This window comes from Natrix helvetica, assembly GCF_964273705.1.
Source record: "Natrix helvetica genome assembly, chromosome: 4".
NCBI classification, from domain to species: Eukaryota; Metazoa; Chordata; class Lepidosauria; order Squamata; family Natricidae; genus Natrix; species Natrix helvetica.
In genome coordinates this window covers 152,187,590-152,208,755 of record NC_138550.1, presented here as the reverse complement: position 1 = coordinate 152,208,755, position 21,166 = coordinate 152,187,590, and the positions used below count along the sequence as shown (strand labels likewise).

Below are 21,166 nucleotides of genomic sequence, written 5' to 3'. Positions count from 1 at the left end.
ATGTCTAGACGTCTCTTGTGGCTTCGCAACTGGCAAATGGACAACAAGTCCAAATGGGGGTTGGCTACAGCTCCTTCCACCGGTCCCAATCTTTTCGGGGAATCTCTTGACCCGATCCTTATGGAGAACAAGGATAAGAAAAAGGTTCTCCCTTCTAATTCCAAGAAGCAGAACTCTCGTCCCTCTTCTTACAGGAGACCTTCTTTGTACCGGCCTCCCCAACCTGACTTCCGGCAGCATTGCTATACCCCCTACAGTCATCGATCATTCTACCAGGATAGGAGTAGATTTCAGGGACAATCCAAGTGGCCCTTTCAAGGGGGGGGGAGGCCATCCTTTCCGCAGAGGGAAATGATTCCAACCTGAGTCAACCCATATGCGGCCGCCTGGCATCCTTCACGCATCAATGGGATCAGATAACGTCAGACGCTTGGGTCAGGTCCACGATGAGGTACGGCCTCCAGTTGGAATTTCTCTCCCTTCCCCCAACGCTCTTCAGAACTTCTCCCCATCTCGGGATCCGGAATGCCGCCGCCTCCTGAGCCTAGCCATCCAACATCTGATAGATATCAGGGCGGTGGAACCTGTTCCAAAGGAGGAGTACGGGTTAGGCCTGTACTTCAACCTATTCGTGGTCCCGAAGAACTCGGGGGGATGGAGGGCAATACTGGATCTGAAGTGCCTGAACTCTTACCTGGTCTACAGGCGCTTCAGGATGGCCTCCCTCAGGTTTATCCTCCTGGGGATTCGGCGAGGAGACTACATGGCTTCATTAGATTTAACGGAAGCGTATCTACACATCCCCATACTGCCAACCCATCGCAGATTCCTCTGATTCTCCCACAAGGGATGTCACTTCCAATACAGGGCTCTCCCATTCGGTCTAGCCTCTGCCCCAAGCATGTTCACAAAGGTCCTAGCAGCACTGGCAGCTCACCTGTGTTCCCATCTGGTGAGACTCCATTGTTACCTGGATGATGTGCTCCTCCTGGCCCAATCCCGCACGCAGGCTGTCCGTCACCTGAAACTGACCATCCAAACTCTTCATTCCCTGGGGTTTTCCATCAACTTTCCCAAAAGTCATCTGTCTCCCTCGACAATAATCCAACACCTAGGAACAGTGACAGACTCTGTAACAGGACTTGTTCGGCTCTCTCCAGATTGTCTCAAAAGTCTCCAATCTTTGGCAAGCCATGTCCGCGCAAGTCGGTCAGTTTCCATCCTGACCTTGGCCTGCCTCCTGGGCAAGATGGTGTCGTGCATAGGAATAGTTCCCTGACCATGTCTCCACTCCTGAACTCTTCAATGGCTGCTCATCCCCTACCAATGCCATTGCATGAGCAACTCCTTACGTCTAGTCAGACTGCCTCCGGATCTCCGCTGGTCCCTGAGGTGGTGGATATCTCCGGCCCTACTTCACGGTTCCAACATTTGGGAACCGGATCACATTACTGTCACCACAGATGCGAGCCTTTACGGCTCAGGGGCCTTGATGGAATCCAGACTGGCGCAGAGGTGTTGGTAGAAATAGGACCTTCGCCACAATATCAACTGGCTGGAGCTGAAAGCAGCACGCCTTGCACTCTTGCAATTTCGAGACTCGGTTGCCAACCAACATGTCCTCCTCTTGACGGACAATGTAGCCATGAAGGCGCACATAAACCGCCAAGGGGGGAGGGACTCACTCCAAATGTCTCTTGCTGGAAGCCCAGAAGCTTGGACTCTGGGTGGAGAAGAACCTGGCCTCAATAACATCAGATCACATCTCGGGCCTTGCCAATTATCAGGCCGATTGGCTGAGTTGGGTGACAGTCGATCACGGCGAGTGGCAGCTGCTTCCAAAGCTCTTCCACAAGATTTGCCACTGCTTTGGCAATCCGTTGGTGGACTTGTTTGCAAGCCCGACCAATGCCCAACTGCACCGGTTCTTCTCTCGCTTCCCAGCGCTCAATGCAGAAGGGGCGGACGCGCTCAGAAGTCCATGGCCTCTGGGCCTCCTTTGTGCCTTTCCCCCTCTCCCTCTGATCCAGGGGACCCTGAGGAAGGTAATGATAGAGAGGGCACACATCATCCTAGTAGCCCCATATTGGCCGAGACGGCCTTGGTTTGCAGACCTCCTTCAGCTGTCCATCTCTCCCCCGTGGAGGATTCCTCAGGAGGAGAACACCCTGTGTCAGGGGCTCCTCTTTCATCTGGAGCCCCAGTGGCTCCAACTGACTGCCTGGCACTTGAGCGGCGCCTCCTGAGGGAGGCACATCTCTCAGCCAAGGTTATCTCCACCATTGAAGCGGCCAGGCGACCGTCGACCACACGGATATATAATTCCACGTGGTCAGCGTTTGCCTCCGCGTGCGAGAGAGTCAATCTCTCTCTGGCTCATGCCACAGTGGCCCAGGTCCTTGAGTTCCTTCAACACGGCCTAGATCACGGCCTCTCCCTAACACCCTACATAGGCAGGTGGCTGCCCTCTTCTCCGTTGTGGCAGGGGATGGTCATTTTTCTTTGTCCCAGATTCCCTTAGTAAAATGGTTCCTCAGAGGGGCAGCGAACTTGCTTCCCCCTCCTATCCATCGTTTTCTGACGTGGGACTTCTCTAACGTGCTCAGGGCCCTACCATGCTTAGTGATGCTTTAGCAAGTTACGACAGTGCTAAAACATGACTTTATGACCAGTCTTTGCACTTAAGACCATTAGTGTCTTGTTCACAGGATTGAGATTCAGCACTCTTGCAGCAGATGGGTGTTTAGGACTGTTGCAGTGTTCTGAGGTCATGATATCTCTTTGTGTACTTCACAGCTGGTTTCAGTCAATAGAGAATCTGGCAATAAAATCGCAAATCATATTCATGTGACGTCTCAATAATCATGGGAGAGTCACTTAATGACTGGGGGAAGTGAGGTTCTAACCTGACATTTCCATGTGATGTCGTGCTTAGCCACATTGCTTAAGATGGAGTTGTTGTTAAAATGAGAAGTACCTATATATAGTTGTTCTTTTACTCTGATTCATTTTACACTGGCAACTTTTCATTTATCATTCAGTTTTCATGACATAAATGAAAAAATCCCTAGGGGGCAAAATTTAAAATTATGGTATCTCTGTGCGCGTTTAAGTTTGCACATGCACACATCTGTAATCTAACTAACTGAATGCCAGGGAAAATCATAGGCAGCTCAGGAGCATAATAATAGTTCTCTACTCGGATTTATTTATTATATACACAGTCTGCCTTTTTCTGAGAGGTTAAGCTGGCATAGATAGTCATCCCATCTGTCGTCCTAGGGATCTTAGGAGAAAGACAAGGATGAAAGAACAAATTCCTGAGTGAGCTTTCAGGCTATGGGTGTACCTGAACTAGACTCCCCAACCCTAGTTTATCATCTTAACCATAATGAATGCCACATAATTAATCTTCAGCAGAACTCTGCGTGCTTTAAAAATGAATGAAAAGAAATATTCAGACCTACAGTGATTGTAACAGCTCTCTGTGGTTTATTGAATGACTATTTATTTCAGGTTTCAAAAAAAAAATCTGGAAAAAAGATGTAATTGCTTTAAGGAGACGATTCATTAAAGGGACCCTTAAACTGCAAAAATGTTTGCAGGTTTTTTTAAGGTTCACATGTAAATCTAAATCTTGGGCTATAGAATAACAATAAGAGAGTGAGGGGCAGCAATTCACTTCATTAAAATTTCTAAGGTATACTTGTTTTGGTAGATGACATTACATACAGCCATCATGACTAGTACCTATTGATCCTTATACTCAATTTATTAACCTAATCCCTTTTGAAAGGAATGGAATTTTAAAGGCATTGTTAACACTTGTGACAGCAAGTAACAGCTTACCAAAGCAATCTATGTTGGTTTTCATCAAAGGATTGTGTCATCAATAGTTTTATCTTGGAGTCATTTCTTAATCATCCTTGGCATAGAATTTCCCTTTTTTATTGAAAATACCTCTCTACCCTTTTTCCTTTTTTCCCAGGTTTTCATTGAGTCATTCCTAAAACTTTAGGATTTGGATCCTGGTCAATGTGCTTTTGCTTAGATCACATTAGAATATATATACATGGCTGGAACAAAAAAAATCGCAATGTGCAATTCAGACTTCAGACTTCCTTATGGTGATCTGTGTTTGCCATTTGAATGCCCATCCTCTCATTACGTTCTTCGCTATCACAAGAGCTTGCTGTAGTAGGCCTTCATTTTGGTTTTATTTATGAGGAATAGAGCTATTAATTTGACAAAATCGCAGTGAGTTGCTTCATTAGCAAATTGAGATTAATTAAAAAAATGAGACAAAATGATAATTAAAAATGAGACGCTTTGAAATTGAGTAGATCTGGGTGTGGACCTTTGATTAATTTTTAATTTGCTTGTCCTGTGCAATAAGAAATGGGTGGATCAGCTTGGCTAGCTAAACCAAACTGGTCTTGTTTTGGCCAAACTATCATTGTCTGAGATCAAGTGTGTAATTTTATGCTTCTGTATGACTTGGATTTTGACTAATCTGCTTGAAAACTTCCCCTACTGACAACAGTGCCATAGAATTGGCTTTAAAATTGTGTCTCATTCTTGAGCATTTTTCTTTTTTCTCCCTCCGCAAAAAATGTACCTATATTGCTTACAAATCATGTAATATAAAATGCTTTGAACCTCTGAGATAAATGATTTGGTGAAGCAGACAGTATCCAGAACCAGGTAGCCAAGTCTCTTTTTTCTTTCTTTCTTTTTCCTATCTATCCACAGGACTTAATCTGAACCAAAATTTCCTCCCTGGAATTTGATTCGGTGCCAGATTACAATCTTGGAAATATTTATCACGGAGAGTTACTGTGAGTATGAACCATTTCCCCTGGCCATTCAGAAGCATCAACCATTTCCCCTTTGTTTTGTTTGAGAACAGCCATTCATGCTCAGGAATCATACCTAATTTTGGAATTTGAGGTAGTGTTCAATACTTAACAGTTAATCCTTCCCTTTGCTTTTCATTTGGATGCCACAGACTCATTTGTATAATATAGGTCTATGTATCAAAAATCTTTCACTGTTATCTCTCTATCAGCTCAGTATCTCTTGCCTAGCAGTTAAGATGCTGGACTTACTGAGCGGAAGATAGCAGTTTGACACCCAGGCATTGCATGATGGCGTGAGCTTCCTAAAGGCTATTCATGCCCTTTTTTAAAATGAAAAATGGGCTCATTTTTGTGAAAAATGCTAGTTTTTGGCCCCACAACTGCCCCAGAAGCACTCTGCAAGCTCATGCATTTTGGGGGGGGGGGGGGGGAAACAGGCCAGTTTTCACGAAAAAGGGGCCGTTTTTGGGAGGTTTGCAGAGTGCCAACACTTTTTTAAAAAAAATTCCTCTTCAAAACCTTGCTGCTTCTTATACTCTGGTACGTCTTATACTGTGAAAAATATGGTACCTGTTAAATCGCTTTAGATGGTTTTCTTTTTTCTCCCTTTTAGTTATATATTTAATTTATAAACATCCGTTAGCTTTTTTTGAGTGAATGTATGGAGATATCTCATAGACCGGGGTCGGCAACCTTAAACACTCAAAGAGCCACAAAGTCCTAACCGGAAGACCCCCGTTCAATTCTGGAGCCGATTGGAAGTTCGTTTTCCCCACCATAGAGTCTCCTCCTAGCATGTCCTTTTTCCTCTACCTGTCCTAACTGAAATTGTGGAGCTGACCGGAAAACCTGCCCCTTGCAATAGAGTCGTCTCCTGGCACGCCCTGCTTCCCACCCCCCCTAACCAGAAGGTCTTCTCAAAATTGTGGTACCGACTGGCGACAGGGAGCTTCAGCAGAGCTACGGGTTGATGACCCCTGTCATAAACCAATGAATTTGTTAGTGGGCAAGAGATAGGATTATAATCAAGTCAGTTCTATGCAAGCAAATTGTGGTCCATAAATCCACTGAATTGGGTGGCAGAAAAAGAAGGAAGTGTCCAGTTCCATAAACATTGAGGAATACCATGCAGGCAAATGAGTTATTTGACAGAATTTAGGGAGTGTTGAATCCCTTCTCTCCATCCAGAGGCTGATAGTGATGAGAAGGCAAATAATCCAGCCTTGAATTCATTGCCCGTATTTTAACAATCAGCTTTTGTGGCCTGGACACAAATATTTCTTAATTTGTTAGATTTATAGCCCGACCTATTTTCCGGGAATTGAAGACCATTTATATGAAGCTATGAAGTTTCACTTTATTCCATAAAATAATTCTGTGAAGTAGATTGCACTGTGACTAGGACTGCCCCAAAGCTACTAAGTGCATTACAGTGACCGAGGTGAATTTGAACTTCAGTCTCCTGAGTTCTAGTGCAATTAATAATCACTACACTATACTGTCTTTTTGTAGATTTGTTTACAGACTGCCTTATTTGATATGGTCAGGAAGAAAGGAAGGAAAATAAAAGTGAAGATGCATTATTTCACAAATGCCTGTTGTGTAATGCTGGTAGTAGAAATTGCAGACATTTATTTTTGGAGTTAATTGATCTATTCAAAAGTTATTAAAATTCACTAATAATCTGTGTGTAGCTCAAGTGGATTTGTTTTTTGTTGTCTAAGAAACATGAATAACACTTGGTGTTTTGTAAACTATCAAAAATAGGATTCTCTATAATTTGATGTTTCTGGAAATGGCTTAGAGTCATGGATAAAGTTAGCAATCATCTCATAAAATAAGTTTAAAAACAGACAAAAAATAGACTGCTTCCAATTCAGGTTTTAGGTTCTTTGATCTGTATTGGAAGATAATTACAAGAAAAGGCATGTATAACTATCTATCTTATATACTGTTTTTGACTAAATAGATTCTAAATATAAAAGTTTGTACTTTGCCAGAGCTTCTAAAGAAAGAAATTTAGGAATGTGACTTAGGTTTAGAAATATATATACTCAATTTTTTGTTCTTTCAAACTTGTATTGCTGTTCATCTCACAAAAAATAACAACAATCAAATAAAACAATAATAATAAACCAAATAAGTTAAATCAAATCTAGGTATAAGACTTTGACTGTTATTTTTGATGGTTTGAAAATATATGCCACAATATGCAGGCAGCTATAATTTGTAAACATAACCAACTGATTTTTTAAAAGTATTTTTGTTGAGGGAAAACAAAATTTGAAGTCTTTCAAAGAAAATTGAATTTTTACAATAAAACAAAGAATTATTTAGTCAACCGCATTTAGTTTCATAAAAACTGTTCCTAGTTTATGTGAGTTTATGATTTAATGTTAGTTAGATTGAGTAACCAAGAGCAAAACATGTATGTGATATGATACAAATAGAACTTGAGTTTTCATTCCTTCCTCCCTAGGGCCATGTTATATCTCTTCCTTTGACTTATGATATGGCCTCCAAGTCACAAGAATATTTCAGTCACTTTAATTGAATAACAGAATAATAAAGTTGGAAGGGACCTTGGAAGTCTTCTAGTCCAACCCTATGCTCAAGCAGGAGACCCTATACCATTTCAGACAAAGAGCTGTCTAGTCTCTAGGCAAAAGCTAAAAACCTTTTCACTTTTTTGATAAGAGGAACATGATCAATGTTCTTATTTGCCTATTTTATTACAAGGTACCTTTACATGCTATTCTTCAGTGCAAGGGTTTTAGAATAATATGTAACTACATATAATAATATGTAGAGAATAATATGTAACTTAACCACATAGAGTAGCTTACTCTGTGTTTAAGCTCAAATGCAAGAAATAGACAAGTTTAGAATTCTCACTGGAGATTTGGGGACTTGAAAAGACTTCCATTTTGTCACATTTCCAGGAGGAAAATGAGGTTCCTTAAAGAACTTCAAGCTGTGTATTTGTGTTATGGAAATTATGAATCATTGGTGATGTTATCAAAACACTGTACACTGTATGGGATTCTGTTCTATTCTATTCTGTTCTGTTCTGTTCTGTTCTGTTCTATTTTCTTGTTTTATTACCTCAAGAATAATCTTCACATACAACAAAGCAAAAAAATAATAATTAAGAAATATAGAGTTTTATGTTCTTGGGAGCTGGTTTGAAATGACAGTACATAGTGATGATAGTGTTTTGCCTCCTAATTTAAAGAAAGAGCTATTTACTTTTAAATATCAGTATATGTTCAATAGAAAATTAGGAACCACTGTAGAAGATCAAATTTGTACACTGAGGGAAGAAAGGCACATGTTGCTTTTATCACTTTACATCAGTCTTTCCTTGTTTTATTACTAAGAATCTGGGATCCTAGAAAGTTACTTCACAGCAATCATAAGTCTTTATAGCTTTCTGTTTGTATAATATACGAGCCTTTCTCAAAATGTACCAAGTGTTTGTTTCAGTTTCTAGGTCCAGTTATTCTAGGTCATGCCTTGATTGGCAGTGATTTTGAAAGATTTCAAATAGGGGTCTTTTCTATTCCACTGGAGATTCAAGCAAAAACTAGAGTTTTGTGAAGAATAGTTCTTCAGTATCCTTCTCTTGACTTGAAACTTTAAATATGTCGTTTTTGTTTAGACCTCTCCTTAGAGCTAGGGATGTGCAGTTGAAGAAAGCTTGATGAGGAAAACATAATTAAATTGAGTAAGATAATATGAGAAGTAACAACATAATTCTTCAGTGTATTGACATTTGCTGGATTTCTGTAAGTAAAGGAGTAAAACGTATATCATCATTTTCTGGAGTGTTTAGTTGGTATAACAGCATGGCTGAAGAAATATTGTTAAGCTCCCCAGATACTTAATCCAGTTTGTCACTCAAAGTACTTTCCTTGAGATTTGACAGTTATGGTGGAAATAGCAATGAAATCCTACCCCCCACAGAACAAGGACAAATATGAAGTCCCCATTGAATAAGCTGTGAGGATGTTGATGCTTGGCTTCCCACACGTATCAGAAAATTCTTCTGCATAATGTATCTTTAGCGAGGTTAAATTTGCACTGTTAATTCCAAAGACAGGGAACTAATTTGGTTCATGTGGAATTAAAAAACGGCTTCCATGGAACCACCAGCCTGTTTTCAATACGGCTGCCCATGGATTACTGGTAAACTGATGGGTTTGGTTGCCTTTATATTTTTCCACCTTCCTGGAGCACTTTCAATCATTTCTGATTATCTTGTGTGTTGTGTGTGATTATCGTGTTGTGAATGCCCTAACACTGGAAGTCTTTAAGAAGATGTTGGATAGCCATCTGTCTGAAACGGTATAGGGTTTCCTGCCTAGGCAGGGAGTTAGACTAGAAGACCTCCAAGGTCCCTTCCAACTCTGCTGTTGTATTGTATTGTATTGTATTATTGTATTGTATTATCTTCACCTTTTGGGGGGTGGGAGTGTGGGCATACTTCAAATGCAATACTGTACTGCTTTTATGCTTTGTAGAAATGTATCTAGGACAGTGAGGCATTTTTGTAAATAAACCTGGTGCTAAAAGCTGTTGCTTTGCAGCATACCAGCTGCCTGTTTACTATTTTTTTCTAAAACAATTAAAAGAAAAGAAAATGGAACAGTGAGCTTAACTGTTCTTAAGGTATCTGTTGGCATATTGGTGTCAGTGAGCAGCATGAAACTTATTTGTGTTTATTCGGAGTGATACTGGAACTATAGGAATGCAAGCAGAATTCTTTCTTAAACAACTCCTACAACATGAAAATGGGTTTTGCCAGCTATGTATGGAAATTCACAACAGTGTTGGGGAGATTCAATTTACTTATTTTTCTAATAAGCAAGGACAAAGAGAAGAAAGAGAAGAAAAAAAAAGTCAAAAATGACTTAGTTATCTTTGATTTGACAAGGTACAAATGGTGCAGGCCCCCTAATGATACCAAGGCTTGGCTTTGAAGGTCATTCGTTGGCTAATCTGATTTGGCAGAAAATAATTTCTTTCAGTTTATTCAGTTTATTTATCATATTTGTATGGCCTCACAAGAGAGAAACTAAGAGTTTTCATCTTGATAATTTAGTATGTTGTACATTGTATTGAATGTTTCATAGAATGTTTTCAATCTGGTATGAATCCAAAAAGTGGTATAAGTTTCCTTCAACTTCCTTCTTGAAAGTTAAGCTGTACCCCATCCTTAAAAAAACATTCTGGACTCAGTCATTTTAGAACCATTGGATAGTTTCCAACTTGACATTGAGGTAAGGTTGTTGTAAAGGAGGTTCAGTTCCAACTACAGATGAGATATATTATCAGAATCCCTTCCTCTCAGGATTTAGGGCATAGGACTGAGACTAAGTTGGTTGCTCTTGTGGATAAACTTCAGGAAGTGATGAAGATTAGATGCATATTTTAAGATTACATGCATACCACAAGCTTGCTGCATATCGTAAAGTTTTTATTATTTAGTCCAGGGGTCTCCAAACACGAAAACTTTAAGACTTGTAGACTTCAACTTCCAGAATTCCCTAGCCAGTGCATGTGAGTTGAAGTCTACAAGTCTTAAAGTTTCCGAGTTTGGAGACCCCTGATTTTGGAGATCCCACAAATCAGAAGTGGGAAACTTGATAAATGGCATTCTTGTTGTCAGTCTTACTGTCTGAGATCAGGTTGGTTCCCAACATTTGATTATTTAAGAAGCAATTGGACATCTTCATTTTCTTTACAGGTTTTGGGGAGCAAGTTTGGAAGACTGCATTAGCATTAAAAAAATAATATTTTGGATTTCATTTTTTAATTACCATTATAAGCTATTTAGAGTCACTTATACTGTATAGTTGACTTACAGATAGTTGCAAATAAATGCAATGTACATAGCACTATTTAAAATATTACTGGATATGTCAATCCAGTTGTGGTCAAAAATCTAAAAGCCAATATCTTGTCTAGAACTTTGTATATTGGTATATTATCTACTAGCAAGCTAATGATCACATTTGTATCACATTTATTGTTATTATTATTCTGGGACAATGGAGATGATGAAACAATTAGGCTAATAAGAAATTCTTAAGTGTTTGGCAAAATGGGCTTGTATTCATCAAAAGAAGATGTAAAGTGATGTTTTGGCCTTTTATTTCATTCAATCATCAACTTTATTCTATTGCTGGGAAAGATCTACCATAACTATCTTTGACAACCCTGAAAAGCATTTCTTGTGAGTATGGTTCCGTGAGAAGAGTTAAACGGAAAATTTGAAACCCCAAATGATGGATGAATTTTTCATGTACAACATGCTTGTAGCTTGGACAGTCTTTGAGAAGGGATGGGGGTAGCTGGAGAGAGCATTGTTGTAAGAATTAGCCAAACTTTAACTAGTTCAGTTTATTTAATTAAAACCCATATTGTTTTAATGAATAGTAGGCAAGAAATGAAACGTATGTTCTGGAATGGTTCATTTAGAAGAGCACATACCCAGGCCTTACACAGAATTGTTGACTAATATCTCAAAACTCGTCTTACATTTTTCACCCCTTTTACACTCAGTTAACCCTTGAACACCCAGAAGTTCTCTAAAACAGATCCCACCATGAAAATGGAGAAGATTTATTTATACTTGGGTCTTTTTCTTCATGTAGTCACACTTTATTTAATCCTCCTTCTTGGTCCTGGAGCTTAATTCAATAGCTTTTGTCCATTTAGTAAGCCCACTTGCCTTTTGTTTATTTCTAATAAGTAGAACGGATATAAATCTTACATTATCACAGTGAAAGAAATCATATGTATATGCTTGCCTCCCCCCCACCCCCCCACCCATGCCTTGGAAGCTTAATATGTGTGGGTATCAAAGAAAGAACTTGTGAGGAATGCTTGGTAGCTGATTGAGAACAGGTTATTTGTAGAGTAATTGGGATGCACATGCTAACAGTAAAGGCTAGGGAGTGCTTTGCAGACATTGAAATGCAATTAAACATTCATGGTTGAAACACGGATACAAATTGTAGACCGCAAGCACACCCTCACAGTAATAAGACCGGGAAGAATAAAAGCATATCTGCATTCGGTTAATATCACTCAGAACTGGGCCATATGCAAAGACTTGTAAGGATCTCTGCAGGATTTTTCTTTTCCTTTTGTTCTTTCATAGACTTCCTGGGAAGCATCCCATACAATATTCCAGATGTCTCTATTGCCCCAAACATGGATTATTTTGTAGAATAGAGAGAGAAGCAATGTAATGTCTTCTGTGATTATGTTCTTCTCTGTCCCTCTATCCTTTCACGATTGTAGGATTAAATCATGTGCGGAAATAAAGTATATAGTAGGTGTAATGTACAGTAGTATATCAATTTTGATTCATAATTCTAGGGCCACAATACAAAGCGTTGAGTTTTAACCCCTAAACTTTTATCATATCTTATTGAAACTAAAGCATTAAACGTAAAATCATATTCTGCTTCACATCGGTTAAAATTTGGCGAGATTGAGAAGTTTTTCTAAGTGCTTTTGGAAATCTTGGAAGGAAAACCTGATACCGTTTTTCCTTTGCACATGGTGCCACATATAAATTGGTCCCCCCCCCCTTTTCAGTGTTACGTTATATATTTATGTGTATTATTTGCAAAATCCGGAGATTCTTGCATGCCTTGTTAATTGGAAAATTGGATAATATAATTCAGATATGTGCACATTTTAAAGAATGCTTTACTGATTTATTTGTTCACATTGGTTCTGGAAATGTGACTTAAATAGTCATGAAAATTAAACCCAAATGAAGCATAAATTTTCAAGGCGTACTAGAAGCCTTTTATATTCTGCAACCAACAGGATTCTGGTGTCTAGCTAACCATCAGTAATCCCAATATGTTAAGTAGGGTCATGTCTCAATAGGAGTTAGACGAGAAAACACTAGGGAGACCCAGGAATGCAGGCTATATTAGGAATTATAAAGGTATCCTAGAAGAATTTTGCAATTTTTGCAGGAATACTGCACTTAATATGTCTGTGAAGTAACCATGATTATTCTCGTCCTGGGGCTTCCCTTCAAGAAATATTAACTGCACACAGCACTGCATTATGAAATTCTAGGCATCAATAGGACATTAGGTACCAAAAAAGATCAGGAACTTCAACAAATATTCTGTTTCTTCATGGATGGCTGGGGAATTCTGGGAGTTGAAGTCCAAATATTTTAAAGGCTCTGTGGTTGAGAAATAGTGATCTAAATTGTGGTGAAGATAAATGTGCTTTCTGTTCGATTTGTAAATGTTCTTCAGGATGTGGGAATATATAGCAGCCATTTGCAGCATCTTAATGAAGCAACAACTTTCCCTGCTTTTAATGTCAAAAAGGCCCTTGTAAAGTCCATTGTAAATAGTCTTTAGTCTTTAGTTAATGTTGAAAAGTTTTTTTTCTATTACCCTGTTTCTCCCAAAATAAACCCTTCCTGGATAATAAGCCCAATTGGGTTTTTGAGCGCATGCACTAAAATAAGCCCTCCCACCAAAAATAATCCCTCCCCAAAAATATTGCAACACAGCAGCAGCCATGAGGTAACCATGCTTGCCGCCTCCTGGGCTTCAAAAATAATAAGACCTCACCGAAAATAAGGCCAAGTGCTTATTTCGGGAGTCAAAAGAAAATCTTATTTTCGGGGAAACACCGTGATGGATGAAAACAGTACTGCAAATAAGAAAGAAAACACATATACAGATAAATATATATGTGACATTTCTGGACAAAACAACCTGCATTATAACTGCTTAATACCTTACTTTAAGCCTAAAATATGCATACATTTAAGTATTTTATTTTCTCTCTGTGTGTGTAAAATTATACAAAGATGTTAGGATTGTATTAATATATAGTTAGGCTTATTTTGCATAATTCATAAACGGCAAAGCCACTGTTGAAATGTAAAAGCAGTTGCTGTTGATTTTTATTTTTACAGTATTTAAATACTGTTCTTTTTTTTAGTCTTCCTTGTTTTTGCTTTATTTTGGTTGCTAAAGAACAACTTGAGAAATTAGATAAATTGTCTTTCTGTCCATTTTCTTACCTGTCATTGGACACTTTGGTGTTTGATGAAAGAATAAGCAGAAAGTTCAGAGTTCTGAACTTGTAGCAATGGTCAAAGCTGCTTGAGTAATTGAGATTTCTAGTTTCATAGTCTTATTATCTCAGAACTCATCAAAGGATTAATTATAGTGCTGTGTTCCAATGTTTAATGAAGAAATATGCGATAATATTTAACGTAAAGAAAATGGAACATAATTCCAGATATGTAGATTCTAAATGGCTATTAACTGGATGAACAGTGTTTTAATCAATCTACCAGTTCTTGGGAAGCTCTTTGATCAGTTGGCATCTTCTCTCATCTTTGTGAGATTCCAAACCTAATTAGTTGACTAATACAGCATAAGCTGTAGTTTTAGGTGTCCATGACATCCAGAACTTTTTGTACTAGTCACAACCTAACTTCAAAGGAGATTTTATTTTAGCCCCGTGTACTTACTTTCAAGGCTTTTTCCCAAGACTATGTTATTCCAGAAAACATAAAAGTGTTTTATCAATTTACTCATAAGGTATTTTAAAAAGCTTTTAGAATTATACTAGAGAAAAAGAATTGGCACAATGGAATTACCAAACTTCTATTATTATAGAAAAAGGAAAAGTCCCCACTGACAAATAACTTTAATGGACAAGAGATTACCATTCTTAGTCTTGGCTAGTCAGATTTTGTGATAGTTCTGCAGTCCTTGGTTAAGCAGTAGCTTCAGTGGGTACAAAAATATGGTAAGTAGCAAACTGGAGTTTCCTGGGTCATATTCTACCCACACTGAACTAGTTACAGTGGCCAAAACTAAAGTGTTTAGTGAGAGATGATCGTTTTCATGTTATTAGGCCCTATGCTGTATTGACTTTTACAGAGCCTACCTTTCACTTGAAGGCTACTTTTTATTTAGATTGTTTATTTATTTACTTATTTATTTCATTATTTTTATATCTATGGAGATTCTCAGTCCATCCAGGTTATGGTTGTCCCAAAGGTGCTTTTTCAAACAACTAGACTTTATTTGTTTTGCTTGAAGACATTTCGCTTCTTATTCAGGAAGCTTCTTGGATGAAGTCAGAACTGAAGCGAACTTGGATGAGAAGCGAAATGTCTTCAAGCAAAACAAAGTCCAGTTTCCTTTTTAAAAAACAGTTTACTTTAATTACTTTCACTTTCTGTATTTTTGGGAATGAACCTGCCTGGATAATAAGATTGACAGAACTATTTTAACATTTCCTCTTCTCCTTCACTTTTGGAAAGTTATTTAAATGCTTTCACTTATTCTAACCTCAAGATACATAACTTTGGAGGTTTTTAGCAGAATTAAAAAATATGTGTTTTCGTATATACAGTTGAGTATATGTATATATTAACAAGGCTGTTGACTGCCCTTAATGCACTTAAATAGGAAAGGTAGCTTATTAAATTGCAATAATCACCCTTCTTTCTTTGCACAGTTGACATAGACCTAATAAAGTAATGAAGGGAATTCAGTTTTTATAAATATACCATGTTTCCCCAAAAATAAGCCATGCCCTGCTAATAAACCCAATCGGGTTTTTCAGAGCATGCGCCAAAATAAGCCCCTCCCCCCAAAATAAGCCTCCCCCCAAACCGGAGTGGGAAGGGGGGGCATGCCCCACGCACCCCACAGCCCTTGCCATACCTACGGGTACAGTTTGCAGGGCAAAAAGAGGGCCCACCGCAAAAAGAGCGGTAGGGTAGCAATACGTTTCAAAAAAAACCTGTTCTGTCCCGATCCCGCGGCAGCAATGCACTTCAAAAAAAACCTGTTCCCTCCCTTGCAAAGAGCCCAGCGCAAAAGGAGCAGCAGGCGAAGCAAAGTGCTTCGCGCACCATTCCGTCCCATGAAAAAAAGAGTCTGCTGCAAAAAGAGTCCAGCAATGCGATCCCCCCCTCCCCCACCTGATCCCTCTCGCACCCCATCCCTCCCGAGCAAAAAGAACAACTCCCACCAAGCCCCAATGATAACGGCTGCCTGGCTGCTTCCCTTCCCCAACCTCCCTTTAGGGAGGGGGTAGCAGTGGGGGGGGGAAGCGACGCGTATCTTAAGTGCTACCAGAGATTGACAGCTCCGCTGTGTTCCTTGCCGTTTCGTCCAGGGAAGCCCCATGTAAAAAAAACAAAAAACCATGAATTCAACTAGCGAGGTTTTTTTTAACAAGGGGCTTCAATGGGCAAAGAACGCAGCGGAGCTGTCAATCTCCGGTAGCTCTAGGACACGCGCCTGGCGGCTCCCCCCCCTCTACATTGGTAAACGTTGCTACAAATGAGACTCCAAACAAATGATAGAATGGGGGGGGGGGAACGAAGGCAGAGGACAGAGAATGAAACAGAAAAGGAAGAGAAGGGGGGAGGGAAGGAAGGGAAAGGAAGGCAAAGGACAGAGAATGAAACAGAAAAGGAAGAGAAGGGGGGAGGGAAGGAAGGGAAAGGAAGGCAAAGGACAGAGAATGAAACAGAAAAGGAAGAGAAGGGGGGAGGGAGGGAAGGGAAAGGAAGGCAAAGGACAGAGAAAGAAACAGGAAAGGAAGTGAATGGTGGGAGGGAAAGGAAGGCAAAGGACAGAGAAAGAAACAGGAAAGGAAGAGAAGGGGGGGAAGGAAAGGAAGGCAAAGGACAGAGAAAGAAACAGGAAAGGAAGAGAAGGGGGAGAAGGAAAGGAAGGCAAAGGACAGAGAAAGAAACAGGAAAGGAAGAGAAGGGGGGGAAAGGAAGGCAAAGGACAGAGAATGAAACAGGAAAGGGAGAGAATGGGGGGGGAAGAAAGGGGAAGGAAGGGAAAGGACAGAGAAAGAAAGAGCAAAGGAAGTGAATGGGGGGAAGGAAGGCAAAGGGTAGAGAAAGAAACAGGAAAGGAAGAGAAAGGGGGGAGAATGTTTCTTTCTCTGTCCTTTCCCTTCCTTCCCTCCCCCCTTCTCTTCCTTTTCTGTTTCATTCTCTGTCCTCTGCCTTCGTTCCCCCCCCATTCTATCATTTGTTTGGAGTCTCATTTGTAGCAACGTTTACCAATGTAGGGGGGGAGCCGCCAGGCGCGTGTCCTAGAGCTACCGGAGATTGACAGCTCCGCTGCGTTCTTTGCCCATTGAAGCCCCTTGTTAAAAAAAACCTCGCTAGTTGAATTCATGGTTTTTTTTTTTTACATGGGGCTTCCCTGGACGAAACGGCAAGGAATGCAGCGGAGCTGTCAATCTCTGGTAGCACTAAGATACGCGTCGCTTCCCCCCCCACTGCTACCCCCTCCCTAAAGGGAGGTTGGGGAAGGGAAGCAGCCAGGCAGCCGTTATCATTGGGGCTTAGTGGGAGTTGTTCTTTTTGCTCGGGAGGGAATGAGGTGCGAGGCGCATTGCTGTCCTGCTAGCTCCCACCCCACCAATGGTAACGGCTGCCTGGCTTCTTCCCTTCATCAATGTCCCTTTAGCGAGGGGGGCGGGGGGGGAGAAGACAGACGCATATCCTAGAGATACCAGAGACTGACATCTCCTTCGGGTTCCTCGCCCTTTCGCCCATTAAAGCCCCTTGTAATAAAAAAAAACTTCCGTAGTTGAACTCATGAGGTTTTTTTTTTACAAGGGACTTCACTGGACGAATGGGCGAGGAACGCAGCGAGGTAAGAGGCGCGCTTCGCTTCTCCGCCCCCCCCCTAAAGGGGCGGCAGGGAAGGGAACCAGGCAGGCTGCCTTTACCATTGGGGCAAGGTGGGCGGTGTTGGGCCTCGAGGCGCGCCTTTTACCTTTCCAGGTCCGTCACAGTCCTCGCCATTGTGTCCAGGGAAGCCCTGGTAAAAAAAAAAAAAAAACTCTCGCGAGTTCAAGAAGTTTGATTGAACTCGGGAGGAGGTTTTTTTTTTTTAACTAGCCGCTTCCCTGAGCACAATGGCGAGGAACGTGACGGAGCTGGAAAGGTAAAAGGCGCGCTTCGCTTCTCCTCCCCCCACCTGCCACCGCTCGCTCAAGGGGCGGCAGGGAAGGGAACTAGGCAGGCTGCCTTTACCATTGGGGCAAGGTGGGCGGTGTTGGGCCACGAGGCGCGCCTCTTACCTTTCCAGGTCCGTCGCAGTCCTCGCCATTGTGTCCAGGGAAGCCCTGGTTAAAAAAAAAACTCTTGCGAGTTCAAGAAGTTTGATTGAACTCGGGAGAAGGTTTTTTTTTTTTAACCAGCCGCTTCCCTGAGCACAATGGCGAGGAACGCGACGGAGCTGGAAAGGTAAAAGGCGCGCTTCAGTTCTCGCCTGCCCCAGAAAATAATAAGCCCTCCCCTATAATAAACCCAAGGCCATATTTCGTGGGGCAAAAGACAATAAACCCCTGTCTTATTTTCGGGGAAACACGGTATATATAAGGGTATGGCTAGCTGATGAGAGCTAAATAGCTTTAAATAGATCTATACTAGTCTTCCTTTATTTATTTATCAGCACAAATACAACACACACACACACACACACACACATGTATATATATACATACATGTGTGTGTGCGCGCACACACACACACACACATGAAAAAGTTTAATTGTGTGAGTGAGTGGAAACTCACCTGTGTTAAGTTTGGCTATAATTCTGTGGCCTTTTTATTAGAGAATACAAACAAATTTCAGTGTGCATGTTATTTGCATTGATTTACTAGCATGATATTTTGAGCACATTAGTGTAAAAGAACAGTTACAATTCCTCCTGCGTGATTATATGGCCTCCATTCTTATATATAAAGCAGAATCTCTGTTTAGACTTATTTGTTTCAGTGAAGAGAACTAGTGGCATTTTCTGTTCTATGCCTGTTTTGTGAAACAGTTTCTCTGGTAAATGTTATAGATGTCATATGATGTTAATTATTTGGATGATGATTAAAATGTCCCAATAGAAACAGAATTTCTGGTTTTTTTATGACGCCCCAATTATTTAGATTTTTCATCACATTAAAACCAACAAACTCAAAACCTTTAAAACATAATTTTCTCAGATTGTGCAATCTACTTTCTGCAGTTGTCATGCAATTTATCAAAGGCTTATGTTAGGTTTCAGGAGTTGTAGACAGATGCTGTACGGTGGTCTTTATGCTTTGAAGGACATTGCACAACCCAATTAGGTATGTTTCTTGGACTATAACAACTTAATAGCAATAGCACTTAGACTTATACACCGCTTCATAGTGCCTTTACAGCCTTCTCTAAGTGGTTTACAGAGTCACCTATTGCCCCCAACAATCTGGGTCCTCATTTTATCCACCTCGGAAAGATGGAAGGCTGAGTCAATCTTGAGCTGGTGAGATTTGAACTGCTGACCTGCAGCTAGCAGTCAGCTGAAGTAGCCTGCAGTACTGCACTCTAAACACTGTGCCACCTCGGCTCTTTAAGATCATGAATGAATATGATCTACAGGTAGTCCTTGACATACGACGACAGTTGACCCCGACATTTCTGTTGCTAAGCTAGGCAGTTATGAAATGAATCGTGCCTTATTTCACAGCCTTTTTTTGCCATGGTTGTTAAATGAATCACTCCAGTTGTTAAGTGTATCATGTAATGAAGTGAATCTGGTTTCCTTGGTTGTCAGAATCTTACTAGGAAAGTTGCAGATGACAACCCCAGGACTCCATGATGCTGCAACCAATATACCCTTTAGCCAGCACCCAAATTTTGATCACATGACTGTGGGGATGCTGCAATGGTCATAAGAGTGAGAACCTACCCTAAGCCACTGCCCTAAGTTTTTGCAGTGCTGCTGTAACTTTGAACCGTCATTAAATGAATGGCTGCAAATCGAGGGTTACATGTGTTGAAGTTGCTAGGAAATCTTCAGGAGCAATATATGAAATAACTCATTCTGAATTATAAATTAAGAAATACATGTACATAGGTAAAGATAAAGGTTCCACTCGCAAATGTCGTTCCTGACTGTAGGAGGCAGTGCTCATCCCCCATTTGGAAGCCGAAGAGCCAGCACTGTCCGAAGACGTCTCCATGGTCATGAGGCCAGCATGACTAAATGCCAAAGGCGCATGAAACGCTGTTACCTTCCCACCAAAGGTGGTTCCTATTTTTCTACTTGCATTTTTACATGCTTTCGAACTGCTAGGTTGGCAGAAGCTGGGACATGTAACTGGAGCTCACTTTGTTACGCGGCGGTAGGGATTCGAACCTCCAACCTTTCTGATTGACAAGCTTGGCCACCTCATCCCATGCATGTACATACAAATACACAAACACACAGAATCATAGATAGCAACAGATCCCCCCCCCCCCAAACAAATTACAATTTGGCCACTTGGGAAGCATTCTTTGTAAATAGATGGGTTGCCACTAACATATGATGCACACTGACAATAGAGACTATTCATGCTAACTTTCACACTATGTTGCTAATGGTGACAAATTTAGATGGCCTATGGGGGGAAAAAAGAAAACATAAATTTGTGGCAGATGATTCTGTCAATGCTGTTAGGCATAATAAATTAATAGACTCTTCACATGCACAAGCAGTTACGCCTCTGAGGAGCTGATGCTGGGTGCCAACTAGTGTCCATAGAAACAGCATCCTCATCTCCTGGGAAAATGTCTGCTTTTAGGTTTCTCAGAAGTATCTTTTTGGCCAGTGCTTGAAACTGGAGTCTGGATCAAATGGAGTCTTCTTAATAGTAAGCCAAAATTTCTCTCTTATCCCATCTTACTGTAAGCAGACTGTGGCTGGTTCAGCCAGCTCATTTTTTCCTTTCCCTCCTCCTCCTCTTCATTCAAGTGATAAAAAACATTGCCGAAACAGAAACCTGTGTATGACATCCAAACTTGGACTCCTGTCTACTGCTTGCCAACAAGTTGAGATTTGTAAGCCATGAATAAATTCTCCCCACTCTTTTTATTTTATTTTTTTGCTTTGCCTCCTCCTCTTCCTTGTTTTATGAGTCTGACATATTTGGGAGAAAGGAACTAGTTGCCCAAATTTGGATGATACACAAAGCTTTCCATTCTGGGTTGTGTTTTCCATTTGAATGAAGGGAGAGACTAAACAAGCTGCCTGTATGAAGAGTCAGTATACCAAGAGGTTTAGCATTATGTGCTAATGAGGCTTCGGTCTGATCCAGCAGTCTGATATCTCTCATGTGCTACAAGCTGATATTTTATTTTAAGCATTAACAGAGAGCAAGTACACAAGTTAAATGAATCCTTTGAATTAACCCTTTTCTTTATTTCAACAAATCTTAGCACTTTGTGCTG

General features: G+C 40.6%; 1 protein-coding gene across 5 annotated transcripts in view; it reads left to right on the top strand.

The window, feature by feature from the left end:
* TRPS1 (transcriptional repressor GATA binding 1) overlaps window positions 1-21,166 on the top strand; it is a 277,918-nt gene that overhangs the window by 42,116 nt on the left and 214,636 nt on the right. For 3 of the 5 annotated variants that reach the window (XM_081950846.1, XM_081950843.1, XM_081950847.1), the window contains exon 2: window positions 4,753-4,838. The exons of the other annotated variants lie outside the window; for them this stretch is intronic. The gene's annotated coding sequence lies outside the window, so the exon portion shown is untranslated. The remainder of the gene's footprint in view (window positions 1-4,752; window positions 4,839-21,166) is intronic. 5 annotated transcript variants of the gene reach the window in all.